Below are 14,654 nucleotides of genomic sequence, written 5' to 3'. Positions count from 1 at the left end.
AACGAAGTAGAAAATATCTGCCGAAGCATCAGAGAAAATACGCCTGACAGCTCTTAGGAGAGACACCCTGTATACAGCGTGCCGGTTATTGAACTACATGAAATAAAACGGTCATACCTTCTGAACGGTTTGCGTTAGGACGTTCAACATCTCGGTTGGCCGTGGGACGTACACGCGCGTTGTTGTTGTCGGCCATTTGCTCGCTCGTCAGTAAGCAAAACTGAGGCATTTGGGAGACTGAGAATCGGCATTTCGCAATCGAGAAGTCTCTTCACCTTCAACGGGTGACTGTGTTCCGTGCAATTTCGAGTCACGGAATGATGGGTGCGATATTCCTTGACGGCACGGTGACTACCGAACGGTAGGCGACGGTTCTGGAACATGATTTTATCCCCATTATCCAAAGTAACAAAAATGGTTCAAATGGCTCTGAGCACTATGGGATTTAACATCAATGGTCATCAGTCCCCTAGAACTTAGAACTACTTAAACCTAACTAACCTAAGGACATCACAGAACACCCAGTCATCACGAGGCAGAGAAAATCCCTGACCCCGCCGGGAATCGAACCCGGGAAACCGGGCGTGGGAAGTGAGAACGCTACCGCATGACCACGAGCTGCGGACATATCCAAAGTAACAGCGATTTCGACAAGATGCGGTTCATATAAGACGGAGCTTGACCCCATCGAAGCAGGAGAGTGTTTGATGCCCTGGAGGAGCACTTTGGGGAACGCATTCTGGCTGTGGGGTACTCAGAGGCCACTGGAAAAAAATTTGTGGTAAGTTCCTATGGGAACAAAAAGCTGAGGTCATCGGTCCCTAAGCTTACACACTACTTAATCTAACTTAAACTAATTTACGGTAAGGACAACACATACACCAATGCACGAGGGAGGACTCGAACCTCCGACAGGGGGAGGACTCGAACCTCCGACAGGGGGAGCCGCACGAACCGTGACAAGGCGCCTAAGACCGCTCGGATACCCCGCGCGAGGCCACTGGCATGGGTCTCGATTGACCACAATATTCTCCGGATCTGAACACATGCGACTCCTTTTTGTGGGGCTACATTAAAGACAAGGAGTAGAGAAATAAATCCCAAAATCTTTGCGAAGCTGTTAACAGCCATTCAGGAGGTCATCGACAGCATCAAAGTTTCGTCACTTCAGTGGGTCATGCAGAATATCGCTATTCGTCTGCCCCACATCATCGGCAATGATGGCAGGCATATCGAACATGTGATAACCTAAATCCGAGTATCTATAGTGACGTTTACATGGTAAATAAAATGTTAACAACCCGTAGTTTGTAAGTAATTTAGTCTTTTTCCCATGTAGTTCAATACATGTCACCCTGTATGTGAATGTAGAGGTAACAACTGTAGTCGGAAACCAAGGCTTTAGTTCGGTTCAAATGGTTCAAATGGCTCTGAGCACTATGGGACTTAAAATCTGAGGTCATCAGTCCCCTAGAACGTAGAACTACTTAAACCTAACTAACCTAAGGACATCACACATATCCATGTCCGAGACAGGATTCGAACCTGCGACCGTAGCGGTTGCGCGGTTCCAGACTGAAGCGCCTAGAACCGCTCGGCCACACCGGCCGGCTTTAGTTCGGTAAGCAGGTTCAGATGGATGTGTGGGCAGTAGTTGTGCTGATAAGGAAGGACTTGCTTCAGAAAGGCTACCGCGGAGAGATGCATCAAACTAGTCTTGGGACTGATAACAACAAATACTACTACTACTACAGCTGTGCGATATCCCAGTCACATCTGAATCGGAAGCTCACAGCATATTTCTGTAACATTCTTTAGTTTACACATTTGATGCCTACTAGATAAATAATTTCCTCGGGGACCAGTCCCATATAGTGACATTTATGAAATAAAAGCGAGCGTTGCGCTGTTTCGGGATGGACAAATTTGTCCCGAACCGTAGCATTGCAGTATGTCTGGTAACCCGAATGCTTTGTGTTGGAACCGAAGTGTGATCTGCTGACCTTGTGGGCAGCTGCCGGGACGCCTCCTCTGGCAGCAGCCTGTGTACCTGCCGTCCCCGGCTATCAACTCTGACCCTTCCCAGGTAGAACCTGGCCCTCTCTTAACCGTAGGCTCATTACCTCACATAAATTTCCTCGATCGACGAGATCGACACAACTTTTAACAGGATCCAGAAAAAAGCGAGTGGGGTTTGACTTTTTTTACTGCTATTCGAACAATGAATTAGAATTGGATTTTTTTTTTTAGTGCAAGAATACGAGCTGAGAGGGAAACGGTCGCAAGTAACGGTTGTGCGAATTATGGAAGGCGTGAAAGAGTTCGTTGAACTTGCTCGTCTAACGTTAAACCATCGCGACAGGGGTCAAGGTCACTAACGCTGACGTGGATGCGGATGCGTGGAACATCACGAGACATAGCGCCATGGCCACACGGTACGAGCTGGATAACGTGGTTTTGTTCTCTCAGCGCTCCCTAGCGGCAGTTGTCGGCTTTATTTTGATCGCAAACCACACAGTTTGTTTACGAAGACGGGCACGCTAAAACTCCTCCTTTAGCAGTACTAAAATGAGCTTTCCCTCCCTTGCCCATATGCTAGTCATGTTGTTCTGTCTATAGTATACGTAAATAAAAACTTCAATGTCCATGGACATGTAGTAAGACAAAAAGGAAAGATATTTGTCCAGTCAGTGAGAAAATCAGCTTATGAAAATTCACAAACTCCAAAAAAAAAAAATCACTCCTGAAAGAGAGCACACTTATAAGCAAACAACATCAGGTATTATAGAAATTATTTCTATTAATTTAGTGAGAAAGTTCCACAACTTTTTAGAAAACGCGAAAGTGAAAACAACCTGGATACAGTGAGATATGACCCCACTACCCACTCTTTTGTAACGTGGCACTCCTACCAATTACACTACGCTGAAATTCTGCGAGGAGCGACCATTTATTTTGTGTTAAGGTCTTCTGAACGCTTTAATCGCCGGTATGTTACTAACTGATATTTAAATATAACAAACTTACCAATAACGATACATTTTCGATGAGTGTTCAGCATTGCATTGTCTTAAAACGCCGTACTTTCATAGCTAGCGAGTTGTAACGCGAAAATAAATATATACGAAATTCCTTTAGATTACGTTTCCCGTCACTTTATTAAAACAAATTGTAGGAATAATGACGCGTTCTGGAGATATCCTCACTGTGGTGCTGCCTAGGAACAGCATATTTTCAGAGAGTGTAATTTATAAAAAATAAAAATAAATAAAAAGAAGCACAGGAAACACGGGCTCCAAGTTGTAAGGCGATGCGATTTTCGTCGCCTTAAACGTTACAATTATGAATTAAAATTGATCATTATGTTAATTTATTAATTAATGAGGATATTTAATGTCAACATAGATCGATGATTTTTGCGAGGTTATAGTTCGGTGACAGAGCAGTCGTTGGCCGTTTCGCCCCAAAGTGAAGCTGTCGGAGGTTTGAGCATACGTTTGCTCTAATCTTTCGAGAAATATCTCGAAGGCTCTAGAAGCGCTATATAGGCTGGCGAGCGGTTTCACATTCTACAAGTGTGGGAGGAAAACGCTTCGAAAGGAGAGCCGTGACTGGCTGTGTTCAAAACGGACTGACTGCACTACTTGAACTAGGAGCAGTTTGCTTCTCTGTAGAGAGGAACAGGTTGGTAGTTCGTAATAGCGGGTAGTTCGTTGTGGCGCTGTTAGTGTTGAGAAGCGCTCGTTTATGCTCATACCTAGGTAGACACTTCTGTCCGCGGTCAGCGTAGGCAAGCAGACAGTCTAGTCTCGTAAATCACTGCGATAACTGAGTATCTTCAGCCATAACACTTTTCGGACGCAGCAATACGTCCATTGTGTGCCCGTATTTGTTTTCTGAACGGCACGCTGCATCTTCATGGCGCCACCAGTCTTCTACGACGCGGAAGAGCCACATTTTGCTCATCACTTGGGTGATGTTTGCGCATCGAGCTAATATAGGGTACAGTAATGTTAAATATATACAGTTCCACTAGTTCGTCTGAGATTTTCGTTGTCTACGGCAACTTAGGTGGTGGTTACAACTAACGAAAAGGTTAACAGTATCAACCTTTGCAGTGTTCTTAACGAACATGTCAGTGGAAGCGTTTAGACAGCTAGGTGTTGTGCACGTCTTGGATAGAGTAAATATTAGAATTTATAATTGTATATTTGTTAGGATCCCATGTTATGGTTTTTGGATTTTCTTTTTTATTTTGTAATTAACATTTGTTAACTGAATTGTCCTTTTTTTATTTAATGACGATTAGTCTCTATAGTCATCCTGAATACATTATGTAAGGATTAGATATATAGGGAAGGATCACTGCCGATCGTCACGTGCTCATTTCAGTCGCAGATGCCGATGTCTCGGTGTTCACACTGGCACGTGGATGGGTCGTCGGCTGAGGAAGCCCATCTCTAGGAGTGTTCGGTGCACTGTCTGTTCAGACACACTTGTACTCTGACCTGCATTGAAGTCTGCTGTTAGTTCCATCACGGTTCACCACCTGTCCTGTTTTATCAGTCTGCCCAGCCTATGATGCCCTTAGGGACTTGGCTGACAAGGAGGGTAACAAAACCAGTGTGCACTCCGTGTGCATACCGGGTGGAGTCATTCCAGATGTGGAAAGGGTCCTCCCGGATGCCATGAAGAGCACAGGGTGCAGCCAGCTGCAGGTGGTTGCTCACGTCGGTATCAATGATGTGTGTCACTTTGGATCAGAAGAGATTCTCTCTGTTTTCGAGCGGCTAACACAAGTGGTAAAGGCTGCCAGTCTTGCTGGCAAGATGAAAGCAGAGCTGGTCATTTGCAGCGTAGTCGACAGGACCGATTGCGGACCTCTGGTACAGAGCCGAGTGGAGGGTCTGACTCAGAGGCTCAGACGGTTCTGTGACCGTGTAGGCTGTAGATTCCTCGACTTGCGCCAAAGGGTGGTTCGGTTTCGGGTTCCGCTGAATAGGTCAGGTGTCCACTATACGCAGGAGGCGGCTACAAGGGTAGCAGGGGCTGTGTGGCGTGGACTGGGCGGTTTTTTTAGGTTAGAGGGTCTCGGGAAAACACAAGATGGGCTTCAGTCACGAAGGGTGCAGGAAGAACGTAGATACAGGAACCACTGGTATAACAGTTGTAAATTGTGGTAGCTGTGTTGGGAAAGTACCAGAGCTCCAAGCGCTAATGGAAAGCACTGATGCTCAAATCGTTATAGGCACTGAAAGCTGGCTAAAACACAGCCGAAATTTTTGCGAAGAATCTAACGGTGTTCCGAAAGGATAGGCTAAACACTGTTGGCGGTGGCGTGTTTGTTGCTGTTGGAAGTAGTTTAGCTTGTCGCGAAATTGAAGTAGATACTTCCTGTGAGTTAGTATGGGCAGAGGTCATTGTTGCTGAAAGGTTCAAAGAAAACTTGAGTTTGATTTAAAACACGTACCCGACTCATACGATAATAGTGGGTGGTGACTTTATCCTCGATATGTTGGCGAAAATACATGTTTAATTCCGGAGGTACGCATATATCATCCGAAATTGTGCTAAACGCATTCTCTGAAAATTATTTCGAGCAGTTAGTTCATGAGCCCACGGGAATAGTAAACGATTGTGAAAACACACTTGACGTCGTAGCAACAAATAATCCTGAGTTAATAACGAGCATCAAAACCGATACAGGGATTAGTGAACACAGTATTGTCGTAGCGAGACTGAATATTGTAATCCCCAAATCCTCCAAAAAAGCGAAAAATATACCTATTCAGAAAAGCAGACAAAAATTCACTTGACGCCTTCCTGAGAAACAATCTCCACTCATTCCAAATTAATAATATAAGTGTAGACCAGATGTGGCTTAAATTCAGAGAAATAGCATAGGCAGCAAATAGTTCAAATGGCTCTGAGCACTATGGGACATAACATCTATGGTCATCAGTCCCCTAGAACTTAGAACTACTTAAACCTAACTAACCTAAGGACAGCACACAACACCCAGCCATCACGAGGCAGAGAAAATCCCTGACCCCGCCGGGAATCGAACCCGGGAACCCGGGAGTGGGAAGCGAGAACGCTACCGCACGACCACGAGATGTGGGCTCTAGGCAGCAATTGAGAGGTTTGTACCAAATAAACTAACAAACGACGGACCTCATCCTCCTTGGTACACAAAACGGGTTAGAACACTTTTGCAGAAACAACAAAACAAACATGTCAAATTTAAACGGACGCAAAATCCCTAAGATTGGCGATCATTTACAGAAGCTCGAAATTTAGCGCGGAATTCAATGCGAGACGCCTATAACAGTTTCCAAAACCAAATTTTGTCTCGAAACCTGGCAGAAAATCCGAAGAGATTCTGGTCGTATGTGAAATATGTTAGCGGCAAGAAACAATCAATGCCTTCTCTGCGCGATAGCAATTTCGGAGTATGCTGATGCATTAGGTCCATACTTAACAATCATATACAACTGTTCGATCGAGGTAACATCCGTACCCAGAGACTGGAAAGTTGCGCAGATCACACCAATATTCAAGAAAGGTAGTATGAGTAATCCACTAAATTACAGGCCCATGTGGTTAACGTCGATATACAGCAGGATTCTGGAAAATATATTGTGTTTGGACATTATGAATTACACCGGATAAAATGGTCTATTGGCACACAGTCAACATGGGTTTAGAAGACATCGTTCCTGTGAAACACGACTAGCTCTTTATTCACATGATGTGTTGAGTGCTACTGACAAGGGATTTCAGATCGACTCTGTATTTCTGGATTTCCGGAAGGCTTTTGACACTGCACCACAGAAGCGACTCGTAGTGAAATTGCGTGCTTATGGAATGTCATCTCAGTTATGTGACTGGATTTGTGATTTCCTGTCAGAGAGGTGACAGTTCGTAGTAATTGACGGAAAGTCATCGAGTAAAACAGAAGTGATTTCAGGCGTTCCCCAAGGTAGTGTTACAGGCCCTTTGCTGTTCCTTATGTATACAGGGTGTTACAAAAAGGTACGGTCAAACTTTCAGGAAACATTCCTCACACACAAATGAAGAAAAGATGTTATGTGGACATGTGTCCGGAAACGCTTAATTTCCCTGTTAGAGCTCATTTTAGTTTCGCCAGTATGTACTGTACTTCCTCGATTCACCGTCAGTTGGCCCAATTGAAGGAAGGTAATGTTGACTTCGGTGCTTGTGTTGACATGCGACTCATTGCTCTACAATACTAGCATCAAGCACATCAGTACGTAGCATCAAGAGGTTAGTGTTCATCACGAACGTGGTTTTGCAGTCAGTGCAATGTTTACAAATGCGGAGTTGGCAGATGCCCATTTGGTGTATGGATTAGCACGGGGCAATAGCCGTGGCGCGGTACGTTTGTATCGAGACAGATTTCCAGAACGAAGGTGTCCCGACAGGAAGACGTTCGAAGCAATTGATCGGCGTCTTAGGCAGCACGTAACATTCCAGCCTATGACTCGCGACTGGGGAAGACCTAGAACGACGAGGACACCTGCAATGGACGAGGCAATTCTTCGTGCAGTTGACGATAATCCTAATGTCAGCGTCAGAGAAGTTGCTGGTATACAAGGTAACGTTGATCACGTCACTGTATGGAGAATGCTACGGGAGAACCAGTTGTTTCCGTACCATGTACAGCGTGTGCAGGCACTATCAGCAGCTGATTGGCCTCCACGGGTACACTTCTGCGAATGGTTCATCCAACAATGTGTCAATCCACATTTCAGTGCAAATGTTCTCTTTACGGATGAGGCTTCATTCCAACGTGATCAAATTATAAATTTTCACAGTCAACATGTGTGGGCTGACGAGAATCCGCATGCAATTGTGCAATCACGTCATCAAGACAGATTTCCTGTGAACGTTTGGGCAGGCATTGTTGGTGATGTCTTGATTGGGCCCCATGTTCTTCCACCTACGCTCAATGGAGCACGTTATCATGATTTCATACGGGATACTCTACCTGCGCTGCTAGAACATGTGCCTTTACAAGTACGACACAACATGTGGTTCATGCGCGATGGAGCTCCTGCACATTTCAGTCGAAGTGTTCGTACGCTTCTCAACAACAGATTCAGTGACCGATGGATTGGTAGAGGCGGACCAATTCCATGGCCTCCAGTCTCTCCTGACCTCAACCCTCTTGACTTTCATTTATGGGGGCATTTGAAAGCTCTTGTCTACGCAATCCCGGTACCAAATGTAGAGACTCTTCGTGCTCGTATTGTGAACGGCTGTGATACAATACGCCATTCTCCAGGGCTGCATCAGCGCATCAGGGATTCCATGCGATGGAGGGTGGATGCATGTATCCTCGCTAACGGAGGACATTTTGAACATTTTCTGTAACAAAGTGTTTGACGTCACGCTGGTACGTTCTTTTGCTGTGTGTTTCCATTTCATGATTAATGTGATTTGAAGAGAAGTAGTAAAATGAGCTCTAACATAGAAAGTAAGCGTTTCCGTACATATGTCCACATAACATATTTTCTTTCTTTCTGCGTGAGGAATGTTTCCTGAAAGTTTGGCCGTACCTTTTTATAACACCCTGTATAAACGATTTGGGAGACAATCTGAGCAGCTGTCTTCGGTCGTTTGCAAATGACGCTGTCGTTTATCGACTAATAAAGTCATCAGAAGATCAAAACAAACCCGCAAAACTCTTTAGAAAAAAAATCTGAATGGTGCAAAAAGTGGCAGTTGACCCTATATAACGAATAGTGTGAGGCCATCCACATGAGTGCTAAAAGGAACTCGTTAAACTTCGGTTACACGATAAATCAGTCTAATCTAAAAGCCGTAAATTCAACTAAATACCTAGGGATTACAATTACGAACAACTTAAATTGCAAAGAACACACAGAAAATGTTGTCGGGAAGACTAACCAAAGAATGTGTTTTATTGGCAGGACACTTATAAAATGTAACCGATCTACTAAGGAAACTGCCTGCACTACGCTTGTCCGTCCTCTTTTAGAATACTGCTGCGCTGTGTGGGATCCTTACCAGGTAGGACTGACGGAGTACACCGAAAAAGTTCAAAGAAAGGCAGCTGGTTTTGTATTATAGCGAAATATGGGAGAGAATGTCACAGAAATGATACAGGGGTTGGGCTGGAAATCATTAAAAGAATGACGTTTTTCGTTGCGACGGAATCTTCTCACGAAATTCCAATCACCAATTTTCTCCTCCTAATGCGAAAATATTTTGTTGACACCGACCTACATAGGGCGGAACGATCACCTCGATAAAATAAGGGAAATCAGAGCTCGTACGGAAAGATATAGGTGTTCATTCTTTCCGCGCGCTATACGAGATTGGAATGATAGATAATTGTGAAGGTGGTCGATGAACCCTCTGCCAGGCAGTTAAATGTGATTTGCAGAGTATCCATGTAAATGTATATGTAGATATGTCAGCAGTGAGGGATGGCAGCCGAGCGTCACCACTTCTGGGCTGTGAATCTCCCTGGTTTTGCCGCCTCTTGAAGACATTCACCACAGAACTCTTCGAACACCCCCAACAAGTCGTGCAGTTTCCGAAATGCTCGTGTCGAATCTCCGGGCCATCACAATCTCGCTCATACTCCACCCACGGACAGCACGCTGACCGATACTACACTCCTGGAAATGGAAAAAAGAACACATTGACACCGGTGTGTCAGACCCACCATACTTGCTCCGGACACTGCGAGAGGGCTGTACAAGCAATGATCACACGCACGGCACAGCGGACACACCAGGAACCGCGGTGTTGGCCGTCGAATGGCGCTAGCTGCGCAGCATTTGTGCACCGCCGCCGTCAGTGTCAGCCAGTTTGCCGTGGCATACGGAGCTCCATCGCAGTCTTTAACACTGGTAGCATGCCGCGACAGCGTGGACGTGAACCGTATGTGCAGTTGACGGACTTTGAGCGAGGGCGTATAGTGGGCATGCGGGAGGCCGGGTGGACGTACCGCCGAATTGCTCAACACGTGGGGCGTGAGGTCTCCACAGTACATCGATGTTGTCGCCAGTGGTCGCCGGAAGGTGCACGTTCCCGTCGACCTGGGACCGGACCGCAGCGACGCACGGAAGCACGCCAAGACCGTAGGATCCTACGCAGTGCCGTAGGGGACCGCACCACCACTTCCCAGCAAATTAGGGACACTGTTGCTCCTGGGGTATCGGCGAGGACCATTCGCAACCGTCTCCATGAAGCTGGGCTACGGTCCCGCACACCGTTAGGCCGTCTTCCGCTCACGCCCCAACATCGTGCAGCCCGCCTCCAGTGGTGTCGCGACAGGCGTGAATGGAGGGACGAATGGAGACGTGTCGTCTTCAGCGATGAGAGTCGCTTCTGCCTTGGTGCCAATGATGGTCGTATGCGTGTTTGGCGCCGTGCAGGTGAGCGCCACAATCGGGACTGCATACGACCGAGGCACACAGGGCCAACACCCGGCATCATGGTGTGGGGAGCGATCTCCTACACTGGCCGTACACCACTGGTGATCGTCGAGGGGACACTGAATAGTGCACGGTACATCCAAACCGTCATCGAACCCATCGTTCTACCATTCCTAGACCGGCAAGGGAACTTGCTGTTCCAACAGGACAATGCACGTCCGCATGTATCCCGTGCCACCCAACGTGCTCTAGAAGGTGTAAGTCAACTACCCTGGCCAGCAAGATCTCCGGATCTGTCCCCCATTGAGCATGTTTGGGACTGGATGAAGCGTCGTCTCACGCGGTCTGCACGTCCAGCACGAACGCTGGTCCAACTGAGGCGCCAGGTGGAAATGGCATGGCAAGCCGTTCCACAGGACTACATCCAGCATCTCTACGATCGTCTCCATGGGAGAACAGCAGCCTGCATTGCTGCGAAAGGTGGATATACACTGTACTAGTGCCGACATTGTGCATGCCCTGTTGCCTGTGTCTATGTGCCTGTGGTTCTGTCAGTGTGATCATGTGATGTATCTGACCCCAGGAATGTGTCAATAAAGTTTCCCCTTCCTGGGACAATGAATTCACGGTGTTCTTATTTCAATTTCCAGGAATGTACATGCACCGTGCGTGTGTCTGTCTAGCAGTCATTCCTCATCAGGTGACACTGCTGTCGTCTGGACACATTTATATCGATGGCAGATGATAATGTTATGGCTGATCAGTATAGTTATTATATGAACAATCCATACCTGCAAATTCTGGTAGACAAAATGTAGCAGTAGACGCGCTGCGTATTATCGACCGTCACCTGGTACACCAGCCAGCCGGAGTGTGGTTTTTAAATGGTTTCCCACACTCGTTTACTCAAATACCCCTGAGAACATGGCATATAAACAGTTAAAATATAATGGCACACAGAACTCTGTTGACATGATTCACAAACAAGTGGCGCACATGAATTCGTTCACACGGGGACCTTCACGACTGTGGTATCAGTCAGGGCATCCGTCTACAAAGTTAAATAATAAAATAAAATTTGCCAAATCTTGAAGAAGCGAACTCTAAACCAGAGGGGATAAACTCTAGTGGGAAAAAAAAGAAAAAAACCAGAAAGTGAAACACGCCGTTAAAGACTGAAGATCCACTCGGTACTTTCGAAGGATCCTTCCTACTTTTGATATTTTGATATGTGTCTTCGCTACAGCTGGTGGAGGCTCTGATAATGCCAGTGTTGTTTGCAGAGCCTAGAACACTGTTAATGTGCTGCAGGACCTCTGATTTAAAATTAGTCGATCATTTATGTACCCAAATCTGATTGTCATGATTACCAACCATTCTTAGATCGTGAAACACGTTCTGAGACAAAAGTAATGAGGTATACGGAATAGACTGGTCAACCAGAGAAGATTCCGTAAACATTGGACATGCGAAACCCAAAGAGCGCTCTTCTCATATCACACCCTGAATGTCATGGATTAGTGTAATCAGGTAGCAGTAGTACATAGTTCGTGACTTCCTTACAGCGTTTGACGCAACACCACACCAGAATTCTAATGAAAATAAGAGCATATGAGAGTTCAAGCGAAAATTGTGGCAGGTCTGAGGATTTCTTGGTAGGGAGGAAGCAGTGTGTTATCTTGGATGGAGAGTCACCGTCAAATGCAGAAATAAAAAGTTCACGTTGCATACGAATGACCCGGCAGATAATGTTAATAAAAACGTCAGACATTTTACAGATGATGCAGATACAAAATCACTCCCTGAAAAAGCCTGCACAAACATCCAATAAGAACTAGGTTAAATTACATAGTGTTACAAAACTGGCAGCTTGCTTTAGTGTTCAGAAATATAAAAATGCGCACTTTACAAGACTCACTTCCTATGCCTATAATACCAGTGGAACCATTCAACTCAGACGGATAGCTGGCAGTAACAGTTAGTGGGGATGTCAAATAGAATGACGAGGTAGGCTCAGCCTTAGATAATGCTTGTGGCGCTCTTCTATTCATTGGCAGGATACAGCAGTCATCCTACAGTACAATCGCGCCACGTGATCTAGAATATTGCTCAAATGTGTGAAACCGATCCAAACAGGACTAATAGCTCATATGAAACTATCTAGGGAAGGATAAAAACAATGGTCACAGGTTTGTTCAGTTAAGTTTGTTTAACTAACGGAAACCTGTAACAGAAGTGTTGAAGAAGATGAACTGGCTTGGAGCTCACAGAGGAGTCAAGACTGACTAATTACAGCGGGCACGGAGGCATTTAAGTGGTCATAATTCCCACACTCCATACGTCACTGGAACAGGGGAAAACTACGGTATGGTACTGTAGTATCAAGGGCGAGTGAAATATCGCTAGAAGCACCGTTGCTCACGTCGGGAAAAAGGTGAATGATGACCTCAACTCCGAAATCAAACAGCTCTGTATTGGAACTGTGTCAGCGGATGTCCAGTACGCCACACTAGCCCAATGAAGGTAAGGGTCGTGTATATCTGAACTATCACTCAGTGGTCATGTTAATGGTGACCAGTTTAGCATTATGAGTCTCGTGAAGCAAACTTACATGTCTCGTTGCTCTTACTTCGATGCTGATGAGCGTGGGCACTTCATTTTGTTCAGGTGGACAGTTGTCAAAATTTTGGAGACATTTTAGAACCCAGGCAGCTCCATAGACGCTTCCTGTGTGGATTCAGGAGATACCGCTGCACTGTTGGAGGTGACTATATGGCAGATATGCATCTGCAACCATAACTTATCATGCGTTTTTGCCACACTGAGAACACATTTATTACTGCTTCGAGGCATAATACTCCAGGGTAATGGCACACATGCGATTTCCATGGACATCCCTTTTTTATATGATCCTTCCTCTCGCAACGTTATTCTCGATTACGAGCTAGTGATGTTTTATGAGATCGTTCTACACAAGAAAACGATGTCCTTCAAGATGGTGTTCCAAGTGTGACCTTGTTTTCAATAGCTACGGATAGCAATGCTTGCTCTGCAGCGAGGGGTGCTCTCCAGTGAACCTTATTTGTGGAGTACTTTTAAGTTTTTGTTCATCTCCCAATCTTGCAGCATTTACAAGCTAAATACAAATGTTTTGTGAAGAGGATGGAGAGAGCACTATAATATGGTTTTAAGTATTCACCAGAAAAATCTGTTTTCGTGAGAGGTTTAACAGTTCTCGTCTTCCAGAGCTTGAATGGAAGGACACAGTTTTAACTTTTAAAGACTCAATGAAATATATAAGCTTCCATTCTGATCAAAAACATACGTGGCTACAACATTTGAGTAACTTGAAAACTTAATCCTTGAGAGTCGATAACGCTTTAACACGTGTTGCTTCTCTGCTCCAGTTTTGTGGAAGTTTACGCAGTCGCGGCTTGATCATGGATGCACTGTGTGTGGGTCTGCTATACCGTCACACATCGGTACAGTCCACGATGATGATATCAGGTTGGCCACATGAGTGTTAGATATCGTCGCAATCCCAGCCTCTGCAAGTCAAAGTACTCATTGGGCGACGAGAGAACAGAATGCCTTCTGTACCCCAGCTGCCTGCATACGATAGCGTTGCTCACCACCCATGACGTGACTATAGTCGCCTGTGAGCAACGAAGCCTTTGGGAACAGAGCAAAGAGTCGTCCTTTAGCAATTTTTGTGGCAAATATCAATCCTTTACGCCAATAGTGGAGTAAATCATCACCGTGGCTTCTTCGGAGAACCTGAGCTACACTGCGCAACAGTATTAAAGGATCATTTTTTCGATACCTTTACATCCCATCCATTTCGACGTCCAAGTTTAAAATTTTGGCTCAAAGGCGCCTACAGCCTTCCTCTGTGATGATGCCCTGTGACGTTACCCTCCGGCTTGATGGCGCTTCAGACAGGAAGGTGTTGACACCTGCAGAAAAAGGCCACAGCTCAGAAGTTCAAGTCAGGTATAGTTAAGATGGGTCTATGGAGTCACGTTCACACCAAATTGCACCAGAACTCTGCCCAGTGCCACCGTTGACGTGTTGCACGATGGAAAGGTCGTCACAGCCTCTGATTCACGTTTCACCCCATCTTTCGCGCCTTTGCGTTAGAGATCAGAACCGCGACGCCCAGCGTTGAAATTACGCGGTTTTGCTACGAGTGCCCGAGGAAAACATTCCAAACACACCGCC

Source organism: Schistocerca serialis, chromosome 7 (assembly GCF_023864345.2).
Source record: "Schistocerca serialis cubense isolate TAMUIC-IGC-003099 chromosome 7, iqSchSeri2.2, whole genome shotgun sequence".
In the NCBI taxonomy this organism is placed as follows: Eukaryota; Metazoa; Arthropoda; class Insecta; order Orthoptera; family Acrididae; genus Schistocerca; species Schistocerca serialis.
Note: the sequence above shows the minus strand (reverse complement) of the source record.